This window comes from Lethenteron reissneri, chromosome 53 (genome assembly GCF_015708825.2).
Source record: "Lethenteron reissneri isolate LAM-NWPU_2019-01 chromosome 53, ASM1570882v1, whole genome shotgun sequence".
NCBI classification, from domain to species: Eukaryota; Metazoa; Chordata; class Hyperoartia; order Petromyzontiformes; family Petromyzontidae; genus Lethenteron; species Lethenteron reissneri.
Window position 1 is genome coordinate 584,036 of NC_083831.1, and position 9,383 is coordinate 593,418.

The following is a 9,383-nucleotide window of genomic DNA, read 5'->3' on the forward strand; positions in this document are numbered from 1 at the left end:
AGAGGCGGAGGTGGGGGGGTATTGTAATTATATAATGGATTAGTAATCAGTTAATTAGTAAATCGCCCGAGGATGCTGGATGTAATTACCAGCGAAACGTCGTACTCAAATTCTAAATGTTGTGTATTCACTCTTCAAACACACCGGTGGGCTGAAGAAGTAACTACTTGGCGTTTTGTTAACGTGACACATTTTTTCTTGATTGGCCGTGTCGGGTGGTGGAGGGTTGCGACACATCTATAATTACGCAATCTAACCAAAAAGCCTTTATTATGAATAATACTGGTCGCGAAAGCCTACGTGTTAAACTCCACACAGAGAGGCAGTGGCTTGGTCTGAATAACCAGTACCAGTACGTTGCAGTGGTGATGATGATGGTGGTGGTGGCGATGTTGGTGGTAGTGGCGGTGATGGTGATGATGGAAAATCTGCGCCGGTTAGAAACATTCAGGCTGCTGGCATGCCTACGATCCATCCTGGATTTAACCTGCAGGCAGGATTGTCCTTGAAAGATCTGGACATATTCCCATCAGTGAGCTCCTCCAGCAGGCAAGGCTTCCTTGGCTGGGTCATGTAGCCCACATGCCCAGCCACCACATGCCCAGCCACCACATGCCCAAGCAGATTTTATTTGGCCGCATAGAGGGGGCTAAACGGGCACGACATGGGCTAGAGAAGAGGTGGACCGATGCGGTACAGGGCAATGTGGAGCTGAGTGGACTAGGCGATGACTGGTACCAGCGGTGTCAAGATCGGCCTCTGTGGAGGAGGCTCGTGAAGGACGCTGCTGCTGCTGGGAAGTTGGAGGCAGTCGCCCTCCAGCAAAAACGGAGGGCAGAGGAGCGACGCTAACAACAACGAGCGGAGTGCCGGGCGGATAAAATGCATCAGGTTGGCACAGTAGGGGGTACAGCTGGTGAATTTACCAGTCAACCCGTGGCACCTGCTGGATCTGTCAGCGAGCCTTCGACACTTCAAGTGGCCTCAAATTGCACCTAGCCTGGCACAGGCGCCACATTGACGTCATCATCACTTCGTGGTAAATGGCGGGTGTTGGTATTGGTGATAGTTGTGCGGGGTGTGGTCGTGTAGAGGTTGGCGCATTGCACCACGAACCCGACTACCCAAGTTAAAATCCCACATCACGGCCACCAACACCAGTGACGATTATCTAAATCGGTCCTGGTCCTACCCTAGGTCGACTCAGCCTCAAATAAGTACCTACTGCGTTGTATTAAGTCGTCCCCTCTGGGGAGACAAAGGCAGCCGGGGGGGGGGGGCGTGGTGCTGGCCACCCACCCCCTCGTGTGCCGTGCTGGCCATCATAGGTGCTCGCGAACAGCAATTCTCCTGCCCCAGAATCTCCGGGCAGCGCTCATTAGAAAGGTCAAAACAAACGTGGAGCGGTCTCAACTTCTCAGCACCTCATCAGCAGAATGCGGCCACCCTGCGCTCGGGGAGTTCGACAGAGGCCACTCCTTCAGCTTTGCGTCTGTTCTATTTATTACTGACAACGCACAACAACAAGCACAGGACCAATGCCGCGCAGCTCTGCTGTCACAGTTGATGTCGCCAGAGCCGACCGAGGCCGTGTGCCTCGTCTCCCACCGAGGTGACGAGCGTCGTCACCCACCGAGGCCACGCGCCTCGTCTCCCTGTCTCCACGGCCGCACTGTCTACACACAGCACGGGGTACCTATTTTAAGGCTGAGTCGACGTAGGGAGGCCCAGAAACGGTTCACGCGCTTGTCACCGACGACAGCTAACGACCCCGAATGAAACACTTAATGCAATACGCTAACCGCCGTCCCACCGCTCCCCCTCAACAGCACGTGACCCGGGGGAGCGTTTGTAGCTTCTCAGCCTTGTCCAGACCACCGGCTCAAAAGAACTGAACGCGTGGCCATTTGTCGCCGTTGAGACCGTCGACCCAGAGGGTTGAGAACGGCGCGTGCCACATCCCGACGACAGGGGGCGGGCAGCGAAACACAAGACAGCGGGCTGGCGTAGTCCTCGCGTGGACTCGTCGGTCATCAGTGTTCGCCGCCGCCGCGGCGTCGGTCACGGACGGGAACGGGAACCTAAGAGACTTGCGGAGGAGCAGGTGGGATTGCGCAGCTCGTGAACCGGCGGGGCAACTGCCAGTGCCCCTGTGCAAACAAAGATGCGAGCATTACTTTAAACGTCCCATCGGCCACACGGCCCCTCTCCTTCCGGCGGTGCATCTTATCTCACGAGCACCAAACACGAGACCGGTTTTGGCATTCAGTGTCTCGTGGGCGTTGCTCGAGACGGTGCTGGTGAACTGCTGGTGGTCGCTTTCCGGCGAGGACCCTGTTGTGTGTTCGCGATTTGTCCCAACGCGATGCCTCTTGCTTCCTGGAATGGAAGTGAAGAATTATAAGTGTAAATTCCACCGATTGTTCCTCCGGTACTTCCACCGGAAGTTAGTTCCACCGGTAGTTCCACTGGCGGTTCCACAATTGGTTCCATCGGTAGTTCTACCGATGGTTCCCAAGGTGATTCCACCGATGGGTCCACCGGTGGTTCCACTGATGGTTCCACTGATGGCTCCATCGATGGCTTCACCGGTAGTTCTGCCAGTGATTCCTCCGGTGGATCCAACGATGGTTTCACCGATGGCTCAACCGGTAGTTCCACCGATGGAACCACCGATGGTTCAACCGACGGTTCCACCGGTAGTTCCACCGCTGGTTCCACCGGTGGTTCCGCGGTGGCTCAGAAGGTGCTGGCGTAGACGATGGCGATGACGAGGATGTTGGCGGCAGTGGCGATGAGCGCCACCCAGAGGCCCACGGAGCCGCGGTCGAGGCGTCCTCGCCGGGGCCGGGCCCCTGCCCCGCCGGCCCCTGCCCCGCCGGCCCCTGCCCCGCCGGCCCCTGCCCCGGCGGGGCCGGCGGGGTCCTCGGCGCCGCGGTGGCCGCTCAGTAGCGCCAGCCCCGAGCCGGAGGTCGAAGCGGCCCCAGCACCGGAGACAGTGTTGGGGCCGGAGCCGTGCTGCTGCTGCTGCTGGTGGTGGCCGTGGTGGTGGTGGCCGTGGTGGTGGTGGTGGTGGTGAGCGCTGGAGACGGTGGTCACCTCTGCCAGCTCCTCCTCGTCCTCCTCCTCGTCCTCCTCATCGTTGGCGAAGGTGCCGGTCCCAGCCGGGAAGTCGATGAAGGAGGCGGCCATGACAGGCATGTGCTGGGATAGAGTGGGGGGAGAGGGGTCGTCGTCATCGCTGTCACCCGCCCGCCCGCCCGCCCACTCACTCAGTCAAAACCGAAAGTGAATCATCCCTCCCTGCTGGCCGGTGCGATAGACGGGCGGTGGCAGTGATGGTGGCAGCGGTGGCGGTGGTGGCAGTGATGGTGGCGGTGGTGGCAGTGATGGTGGCGGCGGTGCCGGTGGCCACGCTGCTTCATGTGGCTGCTGTAACCCAGTGAGGTGGAGGCAAAGCGAGGGTTGGTGGATCACCACACACTGATGATGCATCGAGGAGCCGTACACTGGCTCGCCACGAGAAGGCGGGACAGTGCAGACGAATCCACATCTGTTCCATCTGTATGGCTTACAGTGTTTTTGTGTTTTCTCCGGGTGTCCCAATATCCTCTAGCATGAAAAATAATAGGTTTTACCCTTTCAAGCAATAAAACAGGTGTTAAGATGTTCAAACACCAAATACATACCTTTCGCAATGAAGCAAATCTGCATTAATCACACGTAATTGTGGTGAACATGCGAATAAGCATGCTCTGACAATGTGCACATTGTCTTTGAAACCGATTGGCATACACCAGTGCCAGACCAGAGAGAAGACAAACAGGACAAACACAATGCACCAATCAGAGCATTCATCATAGTTTGGGGTGAGCAGCGAAATTCTTCACCACCACCACCACCACTCCAACATAACCCAACTTCACCACCATCACCACTCCTACATAACCCAACTTCACCACCACCACCACCACCACTCCTACGTAACCCCACCTCACCACCACCACCACTCCTACATAACCCAATTTCACCACCACCACTCCCATATAACCCAACTTCACCACCACTCCAACATAACCCAACTTCACCACCACCACCACCACTTCTACATAACCCCACTTCACCACCACCACCACTCCTACATAACCCGACTTCACCACCACCACCACCACCACTCCTACATAACCCAACTTCACCACAACCACTCCAACATAACCCAACTTCACCACCACCACCACCACTCCTACATAACCCCACCTCACCACCACCACCACCACCACTCCCATATAACCCAACTTCACCACCACCACCACCACTTCTACATAACCCAACTTCACCACCACCACCACTCCTACGTAACCTAACTTAACCACCACCACCACTCCCATATAACCCAACTTCACCACCACCACCACCACTCCTACATAACCCCACCTCACCACCACCACCACTCCTACGTAACCCAACTTAACCACCACCACCACTCCCATATAACCCAACTTCACCACCACCACCACCACTCCTACGTAACCCCACCTCACCACCACCACCACTCCCATATAACCCATCTTCACCACCACCACTCCCATATAACCCTACTTCACCACCACCACCACTCCTACATAACCCAACTTCACCACCACCACTCCCATATAACCCAACTTCACCACCACCACCACCACCACTCCTACATAACCCAACTTGACCACCACCACCACCACTCCTACGTAACCCCACCTCACCACCACCACCACCACTCCCATATAACCCAACTTCACCACCACCACCACCACTCCTACATAACCCAACTTCACCACCACCACCACCACCACTCCTACGTAACCCCACCTCACCACCACCACCACCACTCCCATATAACCCAACTTCACCACCACCACCACCACCACTCCTACGTAACCCAACTTCACCACCACCACCACCACTCCCATATAACCCAACTTCACCACCACCACCGGTAAAGTCACGTAATTCAAATTAAAATTAATTAAAGTAAAATAAAAAAATTTAATAAAAATCACGACGTTTCGGAGGCAACACAAGCTTCCGTCTTCAGGTGGAATCGTCACAGCACGATTGCTGTATCAAGTAAGAGAAATTCCAGGTGGTTGATTGATCACACCTCGTTACGTTGATTGGCTCTACCGGTCCTGGCCCATAGCCAATGGGGAGAAGTCTAGGGGCGTGGCCCTGACGTAATGGGAAGGTGACATCCGTAAGTAGATGATTGGATATGCTGGCTTCAGCCACAGCCAATGGGGGGACGAGTCGGGGACGTGGTCCTGGGATCGTACGATGGAGTCTGGAAGATTCCATGGAGGTTAACCAGGACTGGTGGAAAGGTACCACGTGACCCGGGTATTAAAAGGGGTGGAGACGGACAACACGTGGTCAGATCTGGAACGAACGAAGGGTGAGGCCATGCTGGAGCGGGGGGTCCAGGCCTGCCACGTGGCAGCGCGAGTCTCTCTCTCTCTCCCTCTCACGCTGTCTGTTAGCAGCGTGAAGGAGTAAGACAGGAGTGTTGTGAACGAAAGACAAATAAAGACCGGATTCCAGAAGTCGCTCCCACGACCTTTATTACATTGAGACCATTTGGACAATTATTAAAAAATGTCCAAGCACCTCAAGAAAAGAAACCCACCGGATCCTCCGTCGGATGAAGATGACGAGGCGGACGAGGACGAGCTGCTGGGAGCCACGGGTCCTCTGCCGCCGTCTGCCGCTCTCCCCGACGCCACGCATCGACGACAGGCCGGCGAGGAGACGTCTCCGGCTGCGGACGAGGGGTGGCGTTGGGTGGCGGAGCAGATAGAATCGCTCCGTGCGATCCTGCTAAATCTTGCAACGGCGGTCGCGTCATCTGCGGCCCTCGGTTGGCCGTGTGGAACTCACCCAAGGGCCGACGATCAAGATCTTCAGCGGGAAACGCCGTCCGCCATTGCTCCTGCGGCGGAGGGGGAGGCCTCCATCTTGGGCGGGGCTGCTGCCACGCGGCCGCCAGACGCCATCTTTACGGAGCCGCGTGCTGCGTGGGGAGCGGGATCTGACACGCCCGAGGCCTCGGATATTCACCGCCGCCATCGCCTTCCTCAAATTAAAGAATTTGTCGCCGGGGGCGACTGGAGCGCGTTCACGTGGCGGTTCGAGTCAGCCTTCCGGTCGGTGCGATGGACGGAGGCAGAAGCGCTGGAGGCTCTGCCCACGCTGTTGGACGACGTCTCCTTGGCAGTCTTCCACTGCATCCCGGCGAGTAAGAAAAAGACTCTGCGTGACGCTTTCGCGGAAATGGCGGAGTTCTACGAGCCACCAACGGCGGCTACCAGGAAATTCATGGAGCGGAAGAATCGCCCTTGGCCTACCGTGGGGCGCTGTTGGCGCTTGCCATGGCCGCCTACCCTCTTTCATCAGCCGATCTCCTGGATCCTCTCATCCTTTCTAGAATGATTGAGTTGTCCCAGGAACTTAACATATCATTGCCGGTGTGCGGCCACGAACCGCTAACGTCTCGATGGGCGGCGTGCTATTTGGACGCCAAGTTCAACCTCAAATGCTGGGACCAGATGGCGGCATGGACGGGAGACCCTGAGATAGACGGGCCACCGTTGGGATGGGCTCCACGTCGTGTCGTCCACGGCTCCAACGACTCCAGCAACGGCGAGGTGGTTGCAGCCGTTCCTCGCTGGGTCCCGAAACGACGGCCGCGCGAGCAGCGCGACGGGGCCGGACGTCCACGAGTGGGGACCGGGGCGATCGACCGCCGGGCGGGGGCGGCCACATGTTTCAAGTGTGGCCGACGAGGCCATTTCGCCCGGGATTGTCGCTGCCGACTCCAACCTCCTCAGCTCCCGTCGGGCCGACTTCCATCTCCTCCACCGGACGCGGATCCACGGCACCCATGGGCAAGTCGGCACACATCGGACACCCGGCAGGTCTTGACACATCACGCATCCACTCGCCGCCATGTTTGCACTCCTGAAGGGAATTGTGGGTCACCTGGGGTGATGCCGCACTCGGTTACACAATGGAAAAAATTGGCTCGAAGGGTGATGGCAGTCACGTCGGGGTCCTCGACGGGACGGGGTACTATCGATGGGATCGATGTCTGTATTTTGGTGGACACCGGCGCGTCTGCAACCATAATTTCCGATGTTATTTTTCATCTCCTGTCCATTCCTACATCGCGGATCCGACCGGCTAACGATGCATGCGTTGCTGCGAATGGGGGTAGCATGGGTATTTTGGGACGAGTAGATGTGCGCATTGCTATAGGGAATATCACCGCGTTGGGACTAGTTTTGATCTCGCGTTCGTTGGCCGTCCCATGCTTATTGGGCACCGATTTCCTTCGTCAGATGCCCGTTAAAATACTCCTCAATCAAGGTTGCTTGAATGTCCTTCCTGCCGTCCCTGCTGGGCCGTTCGCCCCCAGGAAACGCTATTAATGCTATTGTTGCTGTCACGGTAGAAATACCATCGGGCACACAAATGCTTATCCCGCTGCATTACCGGAAGCGATTGGAAGCCGCGGACGATGCGACGGGTGTGTTGTTGTCCCCGTCAAACTCTGTGGCTAAATCGTTTTCCCTCGTGTTAAATGGGGGCTCGGACCAGGTGGTCGTTCCGGTTGGCTTGGTATTGGCTCACGCCACTACCAATTTCACCAGCTTTGAGGGCAACCAACCCACAAAAATGGCTGCTGGCGTGCCACAATCTGATTGTTCGGACGATCGATGGATCGCCGAATTGTGCCGGGAAAATACGTCCTTGTCAGCCATGCAGCGGAGCGCCTTGCATTCACTATTGTCGGAGTACGCTGACGTTTTCAGTAGAAACGATTTGGATTTGGGCCATACCTCGCTCTTGTCGCACCATATCGACACCGGTGCGGCGGGACCGATTTGTATGCACCTGCATCGCATGAGCCCTGCAGAAAGGGAACACGTGCGTGGCGCGGTGGACGACATGTTGGCGGCCGATATAATTTTGCCGTCCAACAGTCCTTGGGGCGCGCCGGTGGTGTTGGTTAAAAAGAAGGATGGCGGAACAAGGTTTTGTGTAGACTTCCGCCGATTGAATAAGATATCCGTGGCGGACGCATACCCCTTGCCACGGATGGACGACTCGTTGGACGCTTTGTCGGGGGCAAATTTCTTCTCTACCCTCGACCTGTCGTCTGGGTTTTGACAGCTTTCCCTCGATGACACGTCCAGACCGAAAACGGCGTTCCGCATGTCGCAGGGCCTCTTTGAGTTTAACCGCCTACCTATGGGCTTGAATGCAGCACCGGCGACGTTCCAACGTCTGATGGAACTGGTGCTAACGGGGCTGTAGTGGGAAACGTGCCTCATATATTTGGACGATATCATTGTATTCAGTCGCACCTTCGAAGAACACCTCCAACGGCTGGAGACTGTCTTTCAGAGGATGCAGTCGGCTGACCTAAAATTTTAACCAAAGAAGTGCCACCTTTTGCAACGATCTGTCCGCTACCTTGCACACATCGTCAGCTCTGACGCTGTGTCCACGGACCCTCAGAAAACGTCTTGTGTCCTGGAGTGGCTGACGCACACTTCAGTGAGCGACGTACGGCGGTTTATAGGGTTCACATCCTACTATCGCCGATTTGTTAAGTATTTCGCGACGCTGGCTAAGCCGCTGCATGTTCTAACAGGGAAGAATCAGAGATTTAAATGGGGCCCGGAAGAGGAGCGCTCTTTTCAGTCTCTCCGGGATCACCTGGCCACCGCTCCGACACTCGACTACCCAGACTTTTCCCAGCCGTTCATCCTTGACACGGATGCTAGCGACATCAACATAGGGGCCGTTTTGTCACAACGGAAAGACGGGGTCGAGCGAGTGGTGGCATAAGGCAGCAGGGTTCTGTCTCCTGCCGAGACGCGCAATTGCGTGATGCGACGGGAATTGCTGGCAATTGTCCATTTTGTTCGCCAGTACCGGCCGTACCTGTATGGAAGGGAATTCCTCGTGCGCACTGACCATGCTGCCTTGCAGTATTCATTGAAATTGGAACAACCATCCGATCAATTGGCTTGGTGGTTGGAATCGCTGCAGGAGTTTTCCTTCGAGATCACGTACCGCAAGGGTACGCTCTGTCTAGGTTGCCCGCGACCCCTCCCTGCGCCTGTCTGACGGGTACGCACCGCTGTGCGGCGCTGCCTACTCCGCCCTGTCCAGTCATGGGGGCAATGTCAAAGGATGAAGGCCAGGATATACCCGTTGGAGCCGACTATACGCTGCATTTGCCGCACTCGGTGTAGCTACGCGAGCAAGAGGCCGATGCCTCTTTGGCTCCACTGCGGGAATTGGTCGGGAAACTGAGATCTCATTTGGCAGGATGGAAA